At 45.8% G+C, this 22,952-nt stretch overlaps 1 long non-coding RNA gene across 1 annotated transcript; it reads left to right on the top strand.

The window, feature by feature from the left end:
* The first annotated feature begins 5,671 nt into the window (after nucleotides 1-5,671).
* On the top strand, nucleotides 5,672-22,925 carry LOC116970731. Its single transcript, XR_004411295.1, has 3 exons — nucleotides 5,672-5,776; nucleotides 5,889-5,890; nucleotides 22,915-22,925. It is a non-coding gene; the product is annotated as an uncharacterized LOC116970731 (long non-coding RNA).
* The last annotated feature ends 27 nt before the right edge of the window (nucleotides 22,926-22,952 follow it).

Raw genomic sequence — 22,952 nt, forward strand, 5'->3', positions numbered from 1 at the left:
AAACTGCTGGAGAAACTCAGCAGGTGAGGCAGCGTCTAGATGCATACTGCCTCATCCGCTGAGTTTCTCAAGCATTTTTGTCAACCTTCGATTTTTCCAGCATCTGCATTTCTTTCTTAAACAAGTTAATTATGGTAGTGCTTTAGCAATGTTGGATTCAGCCGAGAATTATTGCATCTCTGTATAATAATCTATTCCATTTTGGACTAATCTTGCTTTTTTTTTTAAAAACTTTTTTTTTTTTAAACGTGAATCTTTGAGGCTGGGCAAATATCCATGGGTCAGGCAAACTAGTTTAAGTTGGACAAATTGCATTTTCACTTCAAATGAAATAAATTGGCTTGTTTAACCGTTGCTTATTCTTCCACATGAGCTCGTTGACAGCATCTGCAGCCTCCTTTTAATTTAAAATTCTTTTAAAATAAGGTTTGACTTAGTCAAAGCTTCACTTGAAGACCCAACTTTTTGCATCTTTGAACCATGAATTGGAGACCCAAAAATCTCTGTCGAATTGGTTATCAAAATTACCATGTGCTCCCCGGAATATGCCAGCTCTTGGGAACATTTTCATTATAATTCTTCATTTTTCCTTCAAAATCGATTTTTTTAAAAAAGGTTCAGCTTGTGAACTTTAAACAGCCCTTTTATTTTAAATATCCTTGTTGTAGGAATTACAGAGACATGGCTGCAAGAGGGCCGGTGATGGGAACTGAATATTCAAGGGTATACCTCCTATTGAATAGACAGACAGGTGGGCAGAGGGGCTGGGGTAGCTCTGTTGGTGAGGAATGAAATTCAGTCCCTTACAAGGGGTGACATTGAAACAGATGTGGAGTCAGTATGGATAGAACTAAGGAATTGTAAGGGTAAAAAGTCGCTAATAGGACTTATCTAAAGGCCCCCAAACAGTAGCCTGGACATAGGGTGCAAGTAGATTCAGGAATTAAAATTGGCATGTAGTATAGGTAATGCTACAGTTGTTATGGGAGATTTAAATATGCAAATATACTGGGAAAATCAGGTTAGTACTGGACCTCAAGGAAGGGAGTTTGTGGAGTGCCTCCGTGATGGATTCTTAGAGCAGCTTGTGCTGGAGCCAACCAGGGAGAAGGCAATTCTGGATTTAGTGTTATGTAATGAATTGGATTTGATAAAGGAACTTGAGGTCAAGGAGCCATTAGGAGGTAGTGACCATAATATGGTCAAGTATAATCTACAATTGGAGAGGGAGAAGGGTGGATCAGAGGTGTCAGTGTTACAGTTGAATAAAAGCGACTATGAGGCCATGAGGGAGGAGCTGGCCAAAGTTGACTGGAAAGATACCCTCGCAGGGATGACAGTGGAACAACAATGGTAGGTATTTCTGGGAATAATACAGAAAGTGCAGGATCAGTTCATTCCAAATACGAAGAAAGATTCCAAGGGGAGTAAGGGGCGACTGTGGCTGACAAGGGACGTCAGGGACAATTTAAATGTAAAAGAGAAGTAGTACAACATAACAAAGATGAGCGGGAAGCAAGAGGATTGGGTAATGTTTAAGGAGCAACAGAAGATAACTAAAAAGGCAATACGGGGACAAAAGATGAGGTACGAAAGTAAGCCAGCCAAGAATATAAAAGAGAATAGTAAAAGCTTATTTAGGTATGTAAAGAGGAAAAAATTGGTAAAGACCAAAGTTGGACCCTTGAACACTGAAAAAGGTGAATTTATTATGGGGAACAAGGAAATGGCAGATCTGTTGAACAGGTACTTTGGATCCGTCTTCACTAAGGAGGACACTCCTGATGTACTCGGTACTGAAGAAATCCACATTAGGCAGTAAATAGCGTTGGATGGACTGATGGGAATGAAGGCTGATAAATCCCCAGGGCCTGATGGTCTGCATTCCAGGATACTTAAGGAAGTGGCTCTAGATATCATGGATGCATTGGTGATCATTTTCCAATGTTCTATAGATTCAGGATCAGTTCATGTGGATTGGAGGGTAGCTAATGTTATCCCACTTTTTAAGAAAGGCGGGGGAGAGAAAACAGGGATTTATAGACCAGTTAGCCTGACATCGGTGGTGGGGAAGTTACTGGAGTCAATCATTAAAAGATGAAATAATGGCATTTGGATAGCATTAACAGGATCGGTCCGAGTCAGCATGGATTTACGAAGGGGAAATCATGCTTGACTAATCTTCTGGAATTTATTGAGGATCTAAATAGGAAAATGGACAAGGGAAGGGGGGGAGAGTGGATGTGGTGTACTTGGACTTTCAGAAAGCATTTGATAATGTCCCACATAGGAGATTAGTGGGCAAACTTAGGGCACATGGTATTGGGGGTAGAGTGCTGACATGGATAGAGAAGTGGTTGGCAGACAGGAACCAAAGAGTAGGGATTAACGGGTCCCTTTCAGAATGGCAGGCAGTGACTAGTGGGGTACCGCAAGGCTCGGTGCTGGGACCGCAGATATTTACAACATACATCAATGATTTAGATGAAGGGATTCAAAGTAACATTAGCAAATTTGCAGACGACACAAAGCTGGGTAGCAGTGTGAACTGTGAGGATGATGCTATGAGAATGCAGGGTGATTTCGACAGGTTGGGTGAGTGGGCTGGTGCATGGCAGATGCAGTTTAATGTGGATAAATGTGAGGTTATCCACTTTGGTAGCAAAACCAGGAAGACCGATTACTATCTAAATGGTGTCAATTTGGGAAAATGGGATATGCAACGGGATCTGGGGTTCCTTGCTCATCAGTCAATGAAAATAAGCATGCAGGTACAGCAGGCAGTGAAGAAAGTGAATGGCATGTTGGCCTTCATAACAAGAGGAGTTGAGTATAGGAGCAAAGAGGTCCTTCTGCAGTTGTAAAGGGCCCTAGTCAGACCATTGTTTACAGTATTGGTCCCCTAATTTGAAGAAGGACATTCTTGCTATTGAGGGAGTGCAGCGTAGGTTTACAAAAGGTTAATTCCCGGGATAGCGGGACTGTCATATGCTGAGAGAATGGAACGGCTGGGCTTGTACACTCTGGAGTTTAGAAGGATGAGAGGAGTTCTTATTGAAACATATAAGATTATATCGGGTTTGGACACGCTAGAGGCAGGAAACATGTTCCCAATGTTGGGGGAGTCCAGAACCAGGGGCCGCAGTTTGAGAATAAGGAGTAAGCCATGTAGAACGGAGACGAGGAAACACTTCTTCACACAGAGAGTTATGAATTCTGTGGAATTCTCTGCTTCAGAGCGCTGTGGAGGCTGGTGCTCTGGATATTTTCAAGAGAGAGCTAGATAGGGCTCTTAAAGATAGCGGAGCCAGGGGATATGGGGAGAAGGCAGGAACTGGGTACTGATTGAGGATGATCAGCCATGATCACATTGAATGGCGGTGCTGGCTCGAAGGGCCAAATGGCCTACTCCTGCACCTATTGTCTATTGTCAATTGGCTCATCCCCGGATTGCGACTGGATTCTCTTCCCGGGAGCTCTTTGTAACCCGAACGGTTTGCAAATGGGAAATGCCAAGGTAAGGACCGATTTCCCACTTGGTAGAAGATGCCTCCAGTCCCATAGCAACGGCCAAATGCATCTGCTGAACTCCCAAACTCTCTATTGGATGGATGGGCCGTACATAAAGAGGGTGACCGTGCAGTAGGGAGGATCTGCATCTAAATGTAGAGCAGACAAATTGTATAGGAAAAAACAGCAGATGCTAATTTACACCAATGATAGATTCAAAATGCTGGAGTAACTTAGCGGGACAGGCGGCATCTCTGGATAGGAGGAATGGGTGATGTTTCGTGCCTAACTTCAGTGTAAACCAGCATCCGCAGTCCTTGTATCACCCTCTCTATCTCTCGTTTGCCTCACCCTTGACTCTCAGTCTGAAGAAGGGCCTTGACCCATAACGTCACCTACTCCAGCATTTTGTGACTATCTTAAATGTAGAGCAAGATGGGGGCAAATGGCTGGAAGAGAGACCAGAATAAGATGCAATGTCAAATTCCCATCTACAGGGGATCAGTTCTTCTCATTATGGTGGTGTTTAGTTTGTGCCCAATCTGTATTGGAGAACTTTATGTGTAGGCTTATTATTGTCACGTGTACTGAGATAAAGTGAAAAGCTTTGTTTTCAAAGGTTTCAAAGGTCTTTTATTGTCACCTGTACCAATTAAGGTACAGTGATATTCGAATTACCAATTCGCCGTACAAAAAAAGTAACAAGACACACAACTACATAAAAGTTAACATAAACATCCACCACAGTGGATTCCTCACTGTGATGGAAGGCAATAAAGTCTAACCTTCTTCCCTCATTTTTCTCCTGCAGTCGGGGCAGTTGATCCATGTGTCGGGGCAGCCGGCGGTCGAAGCCCCCGCGTTGGGGCGATCCAAGCCCCCACGTCAGGACAATTCAAGCTCCCGTGTCGGGGCGCTCCAAGCTCCTGCTGCCTGCGGTCGTAGTATGGTGAAGCGTCTCAGGCTGTGAGTAGAATAAAATAACTGCATCTGGTTAACCTAGAGAACACGGTCCCTCATTGATGTGTGGGAAGGAGCAGAACTGCAGATGCTGGTTTGAACCAAAGATAGACACAAAATCTGGAATATCTCAGTGGGTCAGGCAGCATCTGTGAAGAAAAGGAATGGGTGACGTTTAAGGTCGAGACCCTTCTTCAGACGGAGAGTCAGGGGTGAGGGAAATGAGAGATATGGAAGACATTTGAAAGCAGATGATGATCAAGGAATAGTAGATTGGTTCATTCGAAGGTAGACACAAAATGCTGGAGTAACTCAGCGGGATAGACCGCATCTCTGGTGAGAAGGTATGGGTGACATTTCGGGTCGGGACCCTTCTGCAGACTAGAATGGTTCATTGTTGGCAGGGGAGAAGATGACAACAAGGCATACAATCAGTAAAATTAATCAGGACAGTGTAATCAAACCCGAAACGTCACCTGCCCCTTTTCTCCAGAGATGCTGTCAGTCCCACTGAGTTCCTCTAGCCTTTTGTGTCTATCTTCGGTTTTTCATTGATCTTTGACATTGCCCTCCATGGTGAATAGAGCCTTTTGGTATACAGGCCTTGTTTTCTCAGGACCGTATAATGCTGGGGAGGTCAGTATCCATGATGGACCGGGCAGTGTCCACCACCTTTTATAATCTCCTTCTTACCTGGGCTTTCGTGTGGCCAAACCTGGCCGTGATGAAACCAGTCAAAGATGCTGCCATGTACAGGTGCACCACCGATTTTCCAGCACCCTTGGTTTCAGAGCCTTTCTGGATTATCCTTTTTGCCGGACAAAAAGAGGTCATGGTCTCCGAGGGGAGTTCAATGGTACTGGAACGGTCCACCTAGGCCGCCGATAGGCTGAGATATCGGCACACAAAGTTGGCCGTGGAAGTGGGCAATTGGAATGGATCTGCCGGCTCTGGCCGCAGGGGGCAAATTCATCCCACCGATCGGCACAGAAGTCCCGATGAGGTTAAGATCAGCCGCCTCACCCGGCCTGGGTACCACATTTTCGGGGGGAGTTCCGGGAGCATTTCAAGAGTGCACTCGTAATTTTGTCTGGACCACCAGTCGCCGCAGAATCGGTGGTGGACCTGTACATTGTGTGTGTTTGCGTATGCGCACTGCTTGATGTTAGTGTTTGATGTATTTTTCCCGGGGTTGGGATGAATAGCCACTCATGGATTCAGTCGACACTGGATAACTATCTCTCCTGCCAAGAGTCACACAACATGCAAGCAGGTCATTCGGCTCAACTTACTCAAACTGACCAACGTCCCATCTACACTAGTCCCACCTGCCTGTGTTTGGCCCATAACCTTCCTAAACTGTTCCTATCCATGTACCCGTCCATTATATTTCACATATGAACCTTGTTAGAGGAAAGATGTTGTCAATCTGGAGGAGAGGGTGCAGAGAAGATTTACGAGATGTTGCCAGGGCTCGAGGGCCTGAGCTATAGGGAGAGGTTGGCCAGGCTAGGACTATATTTCTTGGAGTGCAGGAGGCTGATCTTATAGAAGTGTATCAGATCATGAAAGAAATAGATTGGGTAAATGCACAGTCTTTTACCCAGAATTGAGGAAATCGAGAACCAGAGGACATAGGTTTAAGGTGTGGGGGGAAAGATTTAATAGGATCCTGAGGGGCCACTTTTTTACACAGAGGATAGAAGGTATACTGGACTTGCTGAATGTCCCTATCCAGCTATCTAGCAAGTTAAACAATTAATCCAATAAAGACCCGTAGATGTTGTTGATTCTTTACTGTATTCAACTGTGAAACTGTAACATACAAGCAGAAAGGGAAACCGCATATTTAGTAACGTTATACACTCGGTATAGAAACATAAACTATGATGCCACCACTAAATACAGTGCTGTTATGTGAGAAACCAGCCAGGGTACATGAAACATTCTTAGCTTTGTTAATAATAGCAATCCTGCACAATAACATTTATAACATATAAAGTTGCTGTTAACAAACGTAATTACTCACAGACATTGCGTCTAACAAACTGGTGGGGTAGGATAGCGGTAGATTGCACACTGGAATTACAACCTGAGCTAGACTTCCTGGTTTATGATCACTTCCTGCATAACAGGAAAGGTAACTCAAAGCTGTAGGAACTGGAGTATCCAGCAGGTGGCATTAATACAGGCAAACAGAAAGTGGTCCAGCACAGAAGGTGTGTGGAGCGAGCTGCCAGAGGGGGTAGTGGACTATAACAATATTTAAAACACATTTGGATGGATAGGGCAGGTTTAGAGGGATATGTACCAAATACAGGCAGGTGGGACTAGTGTAGCAGGGACATGTTGGTCGGTGTGGGCAAGTTGCGTTGAGAAGCCTGTTTCCACGCTGTATCTCTCTTTGAGCAGGTACTTCGAGTTAGAAATTTACCACCACTATCGAACTATCGATGTGAAACCACTGCCTTACTATTTTATGCTATTTCCGTACATCACACAGAGGGGAAATAATGCAGAGCTCAGGCAAGCGATGAAGTAATCAATTATTCCTACTCCGCAGCACGCGCCGTGTAATAATTAATTAATGGACGCTCTGTTCCATTATGTGACCATTTAGAATGCGCAAGGCATTTTTGGCTGCAATCTTTCGTAAGTAATGACTGCGCCACATTCTCGACAAAGGGTTTTGTGCAGCAGCATTAATTATATCCTGCCACTTCACCTTCCACATGGCCAATTAAACTTTACGGCCTTGTCGTTTTACAGTATGTGCTTTTGATTTGTATCGAGATTTACTTTGGTAGTCTGAAGAAGGGTCTCGACCCGAAACATCACCCATTCCTTCTCTCCAGAGATGCTGCCTGTCCCGCTGAGTTACTCCAGCTTTTTGTATCTATTTACGATGGATGTTGCCAGGACTTGAGGGCCTGAGCCATAGGGAGAGGTTGAGCAGGTTCGGTGTGCAGGAGGTTGAGGGCTGACCTTAGAGAGGTGTACAAGACTGTGAGGGGAATAATAAAGTGAATGCAGTATGTTACGCTTGGTTTGGGAATCAAGAACCAGAGGACATAGGTTGAAGATGAGATGGGAAAAATTTACTTTCAGACCCGAAACATCACCTGCCCCTTTTCTCCAGAGATGCTGTCTGTCCCGCTGAGTTCCTCCAGCCTTTTGTATCTATCTTTGGTTTTTCATTGATCTTTGACATTGCCCTCCATGGTGAGTAGAGCCTTTTGGTTCCAGAGCCTTTCTGGATTATCCTTCGAGATTTTACTGGAGAACCTACCTGATCTCCCGGTTGCTCAACACTTAATTCTCCTCCCATTCCCACACTGACCTTTCTGTCCTTGGCCTCACAGGCTCCATTGTCAGAGTGAGGCCCAGTGCAAATTGGAGGTAGGGTTTGGACGATCAAATTGAAATTTGCTTCCTTGAAGTTGCTGCCAGGAGATCTGTTTGAAGAAGATTAAATAATTTAGTGGGTTTAGCGTGAGCATTGGCCGCAGCTCACTGCATTGGTCATAATTAGCAATGTTGGATACATGTAAACATGTATAATTCTGGAGGCCTTACATTAGGGTGGTTGGAGGTACCCAGTTGTCTGAGACTGGTTTCACAATTGCTGCTAGTCAGAGGGTGGTGATTGTGTGGAATTCTTTGCCACAGAAGGCTGTGGAGGCCGTCAATGGATATTTCAAAGGCAGAGATAGATAGATTTTTGTTTAAGAAAGAAACTGCAGATGCTGGAAAAATCTAAGGTAGACAAAAATGCTGGAGGAACTGAGCGTGTGAGGCAGCATTTATGGAGAGAAGGAATAGGCGACGTTTCGGGTCGAGACCCTTCTTCAGACTGACAGAGATAGATAGATTTTTGATTAGTGCGGGTGTCAGGGGTTATTTGGAGAATGCAGGAGAACGGGGATAGGAGGGAGAGATAGATCAGCCATGGTTGAATGGTGGAGTAGACGTGATGGGCCGAATGGCCTAATTCGGCTCCTATCACTTATGAACTTATGAACAGCACCTCAAATTTTGCCTGGGCAGCTTACACCCCAGTGGTATGAACATTGACTTCCCTAATTTCAAGTAGCCCTTACTTTCTCTCTTTCTCTCCATTCCTCCCCTTCTCAGTTCTCTCATTAGTCTTACTGTCTCTGACTACATTTTATCTCTGTGCCCACTCTCGTCATCACTCTGAAGAAGGGTCTCAACATGAAACGTCACCCATTCCTTCTCTCCAGAGATGCTGTCCGTCCCGCTGAGTTACTCCAGCATTTTGTGTCTTATCTTCGATTTAAAAGACATTTTGACAGGTCTGGAAATAGGAAAGGTTGAGAGGGATATGGGCCAAATGCTGGCAGGTGGGACTAGAGTTTGTACGTTCTCTCTGTGACTGTGTGTTTTCTCCGGGTGCTCCGATTTCCCCCCTCATTCCAAAGACGTGCAGGTGTGTAGATTAATTCTGAAAATTGCCCCCAGTGAGTAGGGTAGACCTAGTGTACGGGTGATCGCTGGTTGGCGCATACTTGGTGGGCCGAACGGCCTGTTTCTATGCTGTATCTCTAAAGTAAGCTTAGAAGGGATGACTGCATCATTTCACCACGTTGAGCAATACTCGCTGTATCATGGACATCACCACAATCCCATTTACTTGTCCATCATATGTTAACACCTCAGGTAACATTGACCCCTCGATCATAAGTTACAGGAGCAGAATTAGGCCATTCGGCCTATCAAGTCTACTCCACCATTCAATTATGGCTGATCTATCTTTCCCTCTCAACCCCATTCTCTTGACTTCTCCCCATAACCCCTGACACTCGTTCTAATCAAGAATCTATCCTTAAAAATATCCAATGACTTGGCCTCCACAGCCACCTGTGGCAATGAATTCCACAGATTCACCACCCTCTGACTAAGGACATTCCTCATCTCCTTCTTAAAGGAATGTCCTTTAGTACTGAGGCTCTGTTCCTAGACCAGGGGTTGCCAACCTTTTTCATCCTATTTACCCTGGCAACTTTAATAACACATTACAATATTATTTCACTTATTTATGAACAACTAATGATGGACAGAGACCAGTATACCAGAACCAAACACAGTCAGTCAATGAGAAAAAATATGTACAAATTCAGAATCAATAAATTTGCCCCCTGGGTAGGCGAAATGTACCCTCTGGGGGGTAAATTTACCCCAGGCTGGGAACCCTTGTCCGAGACTCTCCCATGAGTGGAAATGTCCTATCCACATCAATACTGTCCAAACCTTTCACTATTTGGTACATTTCAATGAACTCCAGCGAGTACAGGCCCACTGCCGTCATAAACGCTCATCATAGATTAACCCACTCATTCCTGGGATCATTCTCGTAAACCTCCTCTGGACCCTCTCCATAGCCAGCACATCCTTCCTCAGATATGGTGCACGGAATTGCTCACAATACTCCAAATGTGGCCTGACCAGCGCCTTATAGAGCCTCAGCATTACATCCCTGTTTTTGTATTCTAGCCCTCTTTAAATAAATGCTACTATTGCGTTTGCCTTCTTTATCACCGATTTGTCTTGCTGATTACCTTTTTGGGAATCCTGCACCAGAACTCCCAAGTCCTTTTGCACCTCCGATTTCTAGATTCTCACCCCATTTAGAAATTAGTCTACGCCTTGTTTCCCCATTCTTCTTTCTCTCAAACTATGTTTTATACCATCCATTGAACTCCAGTTTTTAAACATCTGTTCATTATTCATTCTGCCATAATTTGTTTCTGGCATCCTTATCCATCTCAATTAGCTCCCATCCCCCACATATGCTGAATCCTCCTTAGTTTAGTTTTAGAGCTACAGCATGGAAACTGGCCCTTTGGCCCACCGAGTCCACGCTGACCAACGATCACCCACACGCTAGTTCTATGTTATTCTACACGCTCGGGGACAATTCAAAGAAGCCAATTTACATTAGAGCTGCTGCCTCACAGCGCCAGAGACCCGGGTCATTTTAGTTTATTGCCACGTTTACCGAGGTACAGAGAAAAGTTTTTTGTTGCGTGCTATCCAGTCAGTGGAAAGACAATACATGATTACAGTCGAGCCATTTACAGTGTACAGATGCATGATAAGGGAATAATGTTTAGTGCAAGATAAACCCAGTAATGTCCGATCAAACATAGACCAAGGGCCATCAATGAGGTAGATAGTAGTTCAGCACTGCTCTCTGGTTGGGGTGGGATAGTTCAGTTGCCTGATAACTGCTGGGAAGAAACTGTCCCTGAATCTGTATGTTTTCACACTTCTATATCTTTTGCCTGATGAGAGAGGGGAAAAGAGGGAGTGGCCAGTATGTGAATTGTCCTTGATTATGCTGATGGCCTTGCCGAGGCTGGGAATGAGTTTGATGCAGAACTCGAGTGCCTTCTCCTTCGGCTGTATGTGTGTGTGGAGTTTGCATGTTCTCTCTGTGACCCATCCGGAAAGGCATGGCTTCTCCAGATGGGTGTGCTGATGGATTATGCTCCCTACTCGCAGGCTCTTTTCAGACACGGCCACCGACATGGCCACCGACACGGCCAATGACACCTCCGTAGCCACAGCCGCAGACACCGCTGCTGACACCGCTGCTGACACCGCCACCGACACCGCCACCGCAGACACTGGCACCGACACTGCCGCCGACACCGGCACCGACCTCACCGCCAACAACACTGGCGCCGACACCACCATCGACACCACCGTCGACCGGGCTACTGACACCACCGTCGACAGGGCGACCGACACAGTCCCCGACACAGCCCCCGACACCGTTGCAGACACGGCCGCCGACACGGCCGCCGACATGGCCGACAACACAGCCGCAGACACGGCCGACGCCACCACCGCAGACACGGCCACAGACACTGCCGCTGACACAAACACCAACAGGGCCACCGACACCACTGCAGACACCGCCGCCGACAGGGCCACAGACACCACCGCCGACAGGGCCGCAGACACCGCCACCGACACCGCCGATGACACCGCTGCAGACATTGCTGATGACACGACCGACGATACGCCTGAGGAGCTGCAAAGAAAGGTAATGAAGACCTTCTGCCTCATACACAGCATGGTGGCACAGCGGTAGTATCGGTGCTACCAATATCCTGGCGGGGAGATTTGCAAAGGTTACGGGGGAGACATTAAACTAGAACGGTTGGTGGAAGGGATTCAAATAGAGAAACTAGTAGACAGTGTGTGAGGCAGGAGGCAGAGATGGGAAGCACTCAGACCCAACATGGTGGGAGAAAGAAGAAAAAGTTAATAAACAGATAATAAGAGGTGGTGGGTTTCTTAAACGTGTGAGCAGAGAGACAGAGGGGTGTTAAATGAGGGGAGAGGCAATAGGTAGCAAGGTGAAAAATGAAAATGGCAGGCAGACAAATCCAGGGCAAAAATCAAAATTGTATAAGGAGTAAGAGTGTTGTAAAAACAAGCCTGAAGGCTTTGTGTCTCAATGCAAGGAGCATTTGTAATAAGGTGGATGAGTTGAATGTGCAGATGGCTATTAATGACTATGATATAGTTGGGATCACAGAGACATGGCTCCAGTGTGACCAAGGCTGGGAGCTGAACATCCAGGGATATTCAATATTCAGGAATAATAGACAGAAGGGAAAAGGAGGTGGGGTAGCATTGCTGGTTAGAGAGGAGATTAACGCAATAGAAAGGAAGGACATTAGCTTGGAGGATGTGGAATCGATATGGGTAGAGCTGCGAAACAGTAAGGGGCAGTAAACGCTAGTGGGAGTTGTGTACAGGCCACCTAACAGTAGTAGTGGAGTTGGGGATGGTATCAAACAGGAAATTAGAAATGCGTTGCAACATAGGTAAAACAGTTATAATGGGTGACTTCAATCTACATATAGATTGGGTGAATCAAATTGGCAGGGGTGCTGAGGAAGAGGATTTCTTGGAATGTATGTGGGATAGCTTTCTAAACCAATATGTAGAGGAACCAACGAGGGAGCAGGCTGTTCTAGACTGGGTATTGAGTAATGAGGAAGGGTTAGATAGCAGTCTTGTTGTGAATGGTCCCTTGGGCAAGAGTGACCATAATATGGTTGAGTTCTTCATTAGGATGGAGAGTGACATCATTAATTCAAAAACAAGGGTTCTGAACTTAAAGAAAGGTAATTTTGAGGGTATGAGACGTGAATTGGCCAAGATAGACTGGCAATTGTTTCTTAAAGGGTTGACGGTGGATATGCAATGGAAGGCATTTAAAGACTGCATGGATGAACTACAACAATTGTTCATCCCAGTTTGGCAAAACAATAAATCGGGGAAGGTAGTGCATCCGTGGATAACAAGGGAAATCAGGGATAGTATCAAAACAAAAGATGAAGCATACAAATTAGCCAGAAAAAGCAGCCTACCAGAGGACTAGGAGTCCAGCAGAGGAGGACAAAGGGCTTAATTAGGAAAGGGGAAATAGATTATGAAAGAAAACTGGCAGGGAACATAAAAACTGACTGCAAAAGTTCTTATAGATATGTGAAGAGAAAAAGATTAGTTAAATCAAATGTAGGTCCCTTGCAGTCAGAAACAGGTGAATTGATCATGGGGAATAAGGACATGGCAGACTAATTGAATAACTACTTTGGTTCTGTCTTCACTAGGGAAGACTTAAATAAACTGCCGGAAATAGCAGGGGACCGGGGGTCAAATGAGATGGAGGAACTGAGTGAAATCCAGGTTTTGTCAGGAAGTGTTGTTAGATAAATTGAATGGATTAAAGGCCAATAAATCCCCAGGACCAGACAGGCTGCATCCCAGATTACTTAAGGAAGTAGCCCCAGAAATAGTGGATGCATTAGTGATAATTGTTCAAAACACTTTAGATTCTGGAGCAGTTCCTGAGGATTGGAGGGTAGCTAACCCCACTTTTAAAAAGGGAGGGAGGGAGAAAACGGTGAATTACAGACCAGTTAGTCTAACATCGGTAGTGGGGAAAATGCTAGAGTCAGTTATTAAAGGTGGGATAGCAGCACATTTGAAAAGTGGTGAAATCATTGGACAAATTCAGCATGGATTTATGAAAGGTAAATCATGTCTGACAAATCTGATAAAACATTTTGAGGATGTAACTAGTAGAGTGGATAACGGATAACCAGTGGACGTGTTATATCCAGACTTTCAGAAGGCTTTCGACAAGGTACCACATAAGAGATTAGTATACAAACTTAAAGCACATGGTATTGGGGGTTCAGTATTGATGTGGATAGAGAATTGGATGGCAGACAGGAAGCAAAGAGTAGGAGTAAACGGGTCCTTTACAGAATGGCAGGCAGTGACTAGTGGGGTACCGCAATGCTCAGTGCTGGGACCTCAGCTATTTACAATATATATTAATGATTAGGACGAGGGAATTGAATGCAACATCTCCAAGTTTGCGGATGACACGAAGCGAGGGGGCAGTGTTAGCTGTGAGGAGGATGCTAGGAGGCTGCAAAGTGACTTGGATAGGTTGGGTGAGTGGGGAAATGCATGGCAGATGCAGTATAATGTGGATAAATGTGAGGTTATCCACTTTGGTGGCAAAAACAGGAAAGTAGACATTTATCTGAATGGTGGCCGATTAGGAAAGGGGGAGGTGTCATGGTACACCAGTCATTGAAAGTAGGCATGCAGGTGCAGCAGGCAGTGAAGAAAGCAAATGGTATGTTAGCATTTATAGCAAAATGATTTGAGTATAGGAGCAGGGAGGTTCTACTGCAGTTGTGCAGGGTCTTTGTGAGACCACACCTGGTGTATTGTGTACAGTTTTGGTCTCCTTATCTTAGGCACTACAGAGAATTTAGAAGATTGAGGGGGGATCTTATAGAAACTTACAAAATTCTTAACGGCTTGGACAGGCTAGATGCAGGAAGATTGTTCCCGATGTTGGGGAAGTCCAGAACAAGGGGTCACAGTCTAAGGATCAAGGGGAAATCTTTTAGGACCAAGATAAGAAAAACATTTTTCACACGGAGTAGTGAATCTCTGCCACAGAATGTAGTTGAGGCCCTTTCATTGGCTATATTTAAGAGGCTAAAGGGATCGGGGGGGTAAGGCAGGTACAAGATTCTGAGTTGGATGATCAGCCATGATCATATTGAATGGCGGTGCAGGCTCGAAGGGCCAAATGGCCTACTCCTGCACCTATTTTCTATGTTTCTATGTTTCTATGTGCCTTACTTGCAGCGCCGCAGACCTGGGTTCGATCCCGACAATGGGTACTGTCCGTACAGAGTTTGTACGTTCTCCCCGTGACTTGCGTGGGTTTTCTACGGGTTCTCGGGTTTCCTCTCACACTCCAAAGACATACAGGTTTGTAGGTTAATTGGCTTTGTATAACTGTAAATTGTCTCTAGTGTATGTGGGATAGTGTAATGTGCGGGGATTGCTGGTCGGTGCGGACTCTGTAGGCCGAAGGGCTTACTTCCCCGCTGTCTCTCTAAAACTAAAAAAATGAAAACATAGCCATGAGGAACTGTAGATGCCTGCGTACTTTAAAAAAAAGATGCAAAGTGCTGGAGTAACTCAGCAGGGTGCAAGTGTCCCAGCGTGACGTTTCAAGCACAAAATGTTTTACGACGTGACTGTTCTAACTTTGTGAAAACAATAAAGGTTTTCCCAGAATACTGCCTGGGTTAGAGGGCTTCATCTACAGGCAGAGGGTCGGATAGACTTGGATTGTTTTCTGTGCCACGTCAGAAGATGAGAGGAGACTTGGCAGATGTATATAAAATGATGAGTGGTCCAGATAGGGCAGATTGTCAGAATCTTTCTCCCCCAGGCTGCAAATGTCCAAGACAAGAGCGGAACTCGCTATCAAAACATGGAGGGGACGGGGGACACAATATTTTGGCGGCCACGCGTGCATGCGCACACTCACACACACACACGCACGAGGCTTCGGAGGCTCAATCCAGCGCTAAATGCAGCACAACTCTGCCTGTCTCACCGGGTTAACCAACAGCCCTGTCTGGACTGACGGGATGCCAGCGCTGCTTCTCCGCGCTGGCCATATTTCCCGCAAGTCCAGGAAGGGTTGTAAGCTCACCTGGTGGGACAGGCCGAGTTAGCTGGGTTTAGCGCGGTTTCTCTGTGCTGGCCCGTCTAATTCCCGACCAAACATCCTATAGTGGAGGATCTTTGCTGCCGACCTCTCTGGCCACCCGCGGGGAGGGGGGGGGAGGTACTTGGGAGGGGACAGGACCGCGCCGGTTCATCCTGGCTGCGGATGAGGCGCAGGTCTGTGCCACTCTTCCCTCCTTCAATCATCGCACTGAATCATGTCCCGTCCCCATTGCCTGCTGACCTACGTCTCTCTTATCCAATCGGCGCGCCCTCGATCATCAGTCCCACCCCCACTGTCTTGCAGAAAGCGGAGATTTCACCGGGTTTTAAAATCCGGATTACAAAAATTTGGGGGGGATGTCCCCCACCTCTCAAAACATGGAGGGGACGTGTCCCCTCTGGCCCCCCCGGGTTTTCCGCCCCTGGTCCAAGACAACACCTATCCACATCCTCCAGAGATGCTGCCTGACCTGCTGAGAGTATAGTTCCGTTTATTATTGTCACGTGTACCGAGGTACAGTGTAAAGCTTTTTTGTTGTGTGCTATCCAGTAAGCGGAAGGACAATACAGGATTACAATCAACCCATCCACAGTGTACAGATATAGGATTAAGGGAATATCAATTAGTGCAAGGTAAAGTCTGATTTAAGATAGTCTGAGGGATAGTTTAAGAATATGGGGTCATTCATTTAGAACGGAGATGAGGAAAAACATTTTCACACAGAGTTGAGAGTCTGTGAAATTCTCTGCCTCAGATGGTGGTGGAGGCCAGTTCTCTGGATGCTTTCAATAGAGAGCTGGAAAGAGCTCTTAAAGATAGCGGAGTCAAGGGATTATGGGGAGGAACAGGGTATTGATTGTGGATGAGCGCCATGATCACGGTGAATAGCGGTGCTGGCTCGAGGGGCCGAATGGCCTACTCCTGCATCTATTGTCTATTGTCTTCAATGAATAATAATGAATGAATAACAATTTTATTAGCCAACTATGTCCACATACAAGGAATTTACATTGGTGCTTTGCTCACAGGTAACAACAAGATATTCAGTAGACAATTAAAAATAAAACATTATAATTTAAACATGTGAAAATAAAGTACCGGAGTAAAAAGAGGCTAGTCTTTTGGCTGTTGAATAGAGTTACTGCTCGTGGGAAGAAGCTGTTTTTATGTCTGACTGTGGCAGCTTTGATAGTCCGGAGTCGCCTCCCAGAGGGAAGTGATTCAAAGAGTTTGTGGCCGGAGGTGAGAGCGGCAGAAAACATCTGCAACTGTGGTAGATGGTAGGTGGGGACTGCTCTCTGGTTGGTGATAGGATGGTTAGAACGTAGGACAGTACAGCACAGGAATGGGCCCTTCAGCCCACAATGTTTGTGCCGAACATGACGCCAGATTAAACTCTCATCTGCCAGTACATGATCCATATCCCTCTCTCCCCTCTACTTCCACATGCCCACCTAAAAGCTTTTAACACCCCTGTCATATCTGCCTCCACCACCTCCCCAGGTCAGGCATTCCAGGCCCCCACCACTGCCCCGCGCATCCCCATTAAACTTTCCCCCACTCTCCTTATAGCGATACCCTCTAGTCTTGGACATTTCCAGCCTGGCGTAAAAAGATTCTGAGTGTCTACCCTAACTGTGCCTCTCATAATTTTATATACTTCTAACTGGTCTCCTCTCAACCTCCGACATTGCAGAAAAAGCAATGCAGGTCTATCCAACCTCTCCCTGTAGATGAAGCCCTCGAATCCAAGCGACTTTCTGGTAAAACATTTTGTTTACAAAAAGTTAGAACCTTTTCCTTGTAAAACGTTTTGTGCTGCGCACGTCCGTCTAACGCGTTCTAATGAGGGGTGGACGCAAGGAACTGCAGATGCTCGTTTACATAAAAAGACAAAGTGCTGGAGTAACTCCGCAGTTGCTGGGGGGCCTGGTCTGGAGAAAGGCAGGTTTGTGATCCTTAGTGGAGGTCAGGTAAGTGGAGGAGCTTTGATTGGGCGTGTCGATCCTGTGGAAGGATAAAGTGAAGCTGAGATCTATGGAGTGAGCTGACTTATTCCAGCACTTTGTGGCGCAGCGGTAGAGTTGCTGCCTTACAGCGACAGAGACCCATGTTCGATCCTGACCAAGGGTGCTGCCTGTACGGAGTTTACGTTCACCCTGTGACCACGTGGGTTTTCCCCGGGTGCTCCGGCTTCCTCTCACACTCCAAAGACGTGCACGTTTGTAGGTTACTTGGCTTCTGCAAGTCGTAAATTGTCCCTGGTGTGAGGATAGTGTGTGGGGATCGCCGGTCGGTGTGGACTCGGTCGGCTGAAGAGCCTGTTTCCGCACTGTATCTGTAAAGTCACTCAAATAAGACTTGGCTGCTTTTTAAGCAGTCGTTGTGTTATGCAGAAGCAATACATTACAAGTGAAGCTTTGCATGTTGCAAGTGCATCACACCAATATTTAGTTTAGTTTACGTTAGAGAAACAGTCCCTTCGGCCCACTGAGTCTGTGCCGACCAGCGATCACCCCATTCATTAGTTCTATGCTACACACTAAGGACAATTTACAGAAGCTAAATAACCAATAACCCTGCACATCTTTGGAATGTGAGAGGAAATGGGATATGACAATAAAACATTCATGACACTTGAAACCGGAGGAAACCCACATGTTCACAGGGTGAATGTGCAAACTCCACATGGACAGCTCCTGAGGTCAGGATCGAACCCTGGTCTCTGGATCTGTGAGGCAGCAACTAATCTCATGATTTTATACACGTCTATAAGATCACCACATCCTATATAGAGGATGGGAGCAGCCTGGCTTGAGGATAGAACTGAAAAGTTGGATTGGAAATATCTAAATTCTCATCCTTACTGTTTTGTTTTCCAGCCAAAAGAATCATTACCATCCACCCACTCGATGGACAAGGCCTCTTCCCGACTGTCATCATTTCTCCGCAACATTTTTTGCTTGCATTGCTGCCTCAATGATTCCAAGGACAACAACGACACCATCTCGGGGAGTTCCCGCAGCTCCACAATGTCACTTCCTCAGTCCATCAAGGAAAGTGTCATCATTCGCGTCAGCCTCGAAAACAGCCGTGGAAAGGTGTACAAAAGAATTGCGGTAGGTGCATGGCATTCTTCCACGGCTCAAATACTACTTTATAGCAGAAACACAGCATGGAAACAGGCCCTTCGGCCCACTGTTTCCCCGCCGACTAATGATTAGATAGGATGCACTAGTTCCTGCATGCTAGGGACAATTTACTGAAGCCAATTAACCTACAATCCCATATATCTTTGAAGTGTGGGAGGAAACCGGGGCACCGGTGTTAGTCAGGGGTTATGGGGAGAAGGCAGCAAAATGGGGTTAGGAGGGAGATAAAGATCGGCCATGATTGAGTGGCGGATTAAGCTCGATGAGCCGAATGGCCTAACTCTGCTTCTATGACCGTATGAGCACCCGAAGAAAATCCCATGCGGTCACGGGGAGAACATGCAAACTCCCCACAGACAGCAGCCACAGTCAGGATGGAACCCGGGTCTCCGGTGCTGTATGGCAGCACATCTGCCATTGCTGCAATATATTTGTGACTTCTGAATAAAACATTTGGAAATGTGAAAAGTTGAAAACACAGGAGCTTGTTTCCGTGCTGTTTAGTTCAAAGTCTACAACAGACGCAAACTTTAATGAGATTCTGGTTTCTCTCATAAGGGGCAAGAGTCAGAGGATATAGAGTGATGCAGTGTGGCCCTTTGGCCCATCTTGCCCACACCGGCCACGTGTCCCACCTGCCTGCATTTGGCCCATATCCCTCCAAACTTGTCATATCCATGTACCTGTACAATTGCTTCTTAAACGTTGCGATAGTCAATGCCTCCTCTGGCAGCTCATTCCATACACCCATCTCAATGTGAGAGGGGAAAGATTTAGAAACATAGAAACATAGAAAATAGGTGCAGGAGTAGGCCATTCGGCCCTTCGAGCCTGCACCGCCATTCAATATGATCATGGCTAATCATCCAACTCAGTATCCTGTACCAGTATCTCCATACCCCCTGATCCCTTTAGCCACAAGGGCCACATCTAACTCCCTCTTAAATATAGCCAATGAACTGGCCTCGACTACCTTCTGTGGCAGAGAATTCCACAGATTCACCATTCTCTGTGTGGGACCTGTAATAGGGACCTGAGAGGCAGCTTTTTCACACAGAGGGTGGTGGGTGTAGTGGTACAGATGGCTGAGAGGTGATCATATAGAGGTGTATAAAATCATGAGGGGAATAGAAAGAGTGAATGCAGAGGGTGTTATATCCCGGGAGGGGAATCAAGACATGGGTTTAAGGTGAGAGGGGCAAGATTTAATAGGAATCTGAGGGGTGTTGGGTTTTGAGTGAGAGCTGCCAGAGGAGGTAGTTGTGGCAGGAACTACACAATATTTAGAAGTCAACTGAACAGGTAGATGGGTAGAAAATGTTTCGAGGGGTATGGGCCAAACATAGGCAGGTAGGACTGGCATAGAAAAAGGGCATCTTGGCTGGTTTGGGCAAGTTGGGTTGAAAGGCCTGTTTCTGTGGTGCATGGTGCTAAGGGTATAATGGTTTGAAAGATGCTCTAGTATATGACTCCTGGAATGTGAATAGGGACACTCTTATCTTTCATTGCCTTGGACTCCCTGTAGTTTGAAATGGGAGGAGAGAATATAGATCCTAATATCAAGTAGGGTTGATTATTTGTTCAAAAGATGACCCTTTGCCAAACAGGGTGTAAAAGCATCAGAAAAATCAATCTAAATGTCAATAATTTAAAATCAACGAGACCTTTGCCTACTGCAGTGGATGTTGTAACTACTTTAGACTTACAGTGTTGGAAACAGGTCCTTTGACCCACCGAGTCCACGCCGACCATAAATCACCCCGTACACTAGCACTACCCTACACACTAGGGACAATGTACAATTTACAAAAGCCAATCAACCTGCAAACATGCACATCTTTGGAGTGTGGGAGGAAACCAGGGCACCGGGAGAAAACCCACACGGTCACAGGGAAAACGTACAAACTCCGTGCAGACAGTACCTGTAGTCAGGATTGAACCGGGTCTCAGGCGCTGTAAGGCGGCAGCTTTGTACCGCCCAATTGTTAGCAACCTTATCCGCATCTGTTGCAGACCAAGTACACAATAGAAAAATTTCAACTCCACCCGATTAGTTTCTTTGTAATACAGGCCACTTTAATTTCTATTGCCACAGAAGGCTGTAGATAGCAATGTTACAAAATTTTGCGATTTTAAAAATCAAGTCTGCAATTTATCCCATCAGATAAATCATAAAAATAAGTTTAATTTGACACCTAATTCACTTTCATATCTTCAGTATTAAAAAAGTTATGGCCATTTTCATACTCGGAAATTAGCATCTTGTTCCCTATTGCTTTTCCATTGACTTAACTCAAAAGCTGTGATCGAGGACAGTCAAAAGCCCATAACTTTCTTAAAAATTAAGAGAACTGAATGAAAATGTCAGTTATTATAGATTGAAGCATTTTGAAACAATCTTACTTGGATGACTTGAAATTAAAGCATATAATTAGTTTGTTACCTAATTGTAGCTAATTACAAAATTTAATTACTAGATCTAAACATCTATCCATTTGTTAAAAGATTAACATTTTTAAATAGCCTAAGTGTCCAAATAACATTCACACAAGAATTCGCAATATAACATGATTTTTAAATCTCATTGCCATGAATTTATAGGCCAAATGGAAGGAATTCACACACACAAATGTACAATCACCATTTGTACAATGGACTAATCCAGTAATATGTAGACACAGGGAACTGCAGATGTTGGTTTACAAAAGAAGATGCAAAGTGCTGGAGTAACTCAGTTCAGTTTTAGTTTATTGTCACATGTAGTAGGTATAGTGTAGGTATTTGTTCCGTGCATATCAGTCCGCGGAAAGACAATACTCAGTGGGTCAGGCAGCATCTGTGGAGAACATGGATAGGTGACGTTTCACAGTGCTGGAGTAACTCAGCGGGTCAGGCAGCATCTGTGGAGAACATGGATAGGTGACATTGCACAGTGCTGGAGTAACTCAGCGGGTCAGGCAGCATCTGCGGAGAACATGGATAGGTGACATTTCACAGAGTGCTTGAGTAACTCAGCGGGTCAGGCAGCATCTGTGGAGAACATGGATAGGTGACGTTTCAGTGTGCTGGAGTAACTCGGGTCAGGCAGCATCTGTGGAGAACATGGATAGGTGACATTTCGGATAGAGACCTTTCTTCGGACTGATTGGAGGTGGAGGGACGGGTAAGGAACTGGAAGAGGGAAGGGGCCGGACAAATGAGAGCCAGCGACAGATGACCTCAGGTGAGGGGGTTAACTGATAGGCAGATTGTTGGACAGCGGCAAGAGGTAGATACATGTGTGAATCTAGGTAAGTACGGGGGGAAAGAGAAGATAAGGTGACGTTTCGGTCCAGGACGCAAGGGGGTATTCGGTGTGTTTGCCTTCATAACCTGAGGCATGTGAAGGAGCTGGGACTTCATGTTGCTGTTGGACTGAACCTTGATCAAACTACACTTGTAGTTCTCAATGCTGCAACCTAGGAAGCACAGGCTGCCAATCGAGAGGGTGCAGAAGTGATTCACCAGGAGGTTTGTGTTGGAAGGAACTGCAGATGCTGGTTTAAACCAAAGATAGACACAAACAGCAAGAGTAACTCTGTGGGTCAGACAACACCTCTGGAGAGAGGGAATTGGTGACGTTTCGGGTCCCGACCCTTCTTCAGACTGAGAGCTGGGGGAAAAGGAAAGAAGAGATATAGACGGTGTACGACGTAGAGATAAAGAACAATGAATAAAAGATATGCATAAAAGTAACAATAATAAAGGAAACAGGCTTAGCTGTGTGCTGGGTGAAAACAAGTTACAGACAATGAGACTCAACAAGACGACTTTAAAGTTTGTACGACTTGGGTGGGGGAAAGATGGAGAGCGAATGCAGGGGTTACTTGCGGTTTGAGATATCAATGTGCATACCGCTGGGTTGTAAGGTGCCCAAGTGATATACGAGGTGAACCAGGAGGTAGCCTGGAATGGAGGAGACTGGAGGGGCTGGGATTGTTCTCCCTGGGACATAGAGGCTGAGCTGTGACTGTAACGGTGGGAGCCAGAGGGGAAGGTGAGTCTCCCCAGAGCAGCGGAGACTGCAGCTGCAGGCAGAAGGTGGCGGGGGGGGGGGGTTAGGGGCATGGGAGGGCACAGGGTTGATGGTGAGTGGGGTCAGTGGTCAGGGTTGATGGCGAGCGGGGTCAAGGGTCAGGGTTGATGGCGAGCGAGGTCAAGGGTCAGGGTTGATGGTGGGCGGGGTCAGGATT

The sequence above is a fragment of the Amblyraja radiata genome, chromosome 3 (assembly GCF_010909765.2).
Source record: "Amblyraja radiata isolate CabotCenter1 chromosome 3, sAmbRad1.1.pri, whole genome shotgun sequence".
In the NCBI taxonomy this organism is placed as follows: Eukaryota; Metazoa; Chordata; class Chondrichthyes; order Rajiformes; family Rajidae; genus Amblyraja; species Amblyraja radiata.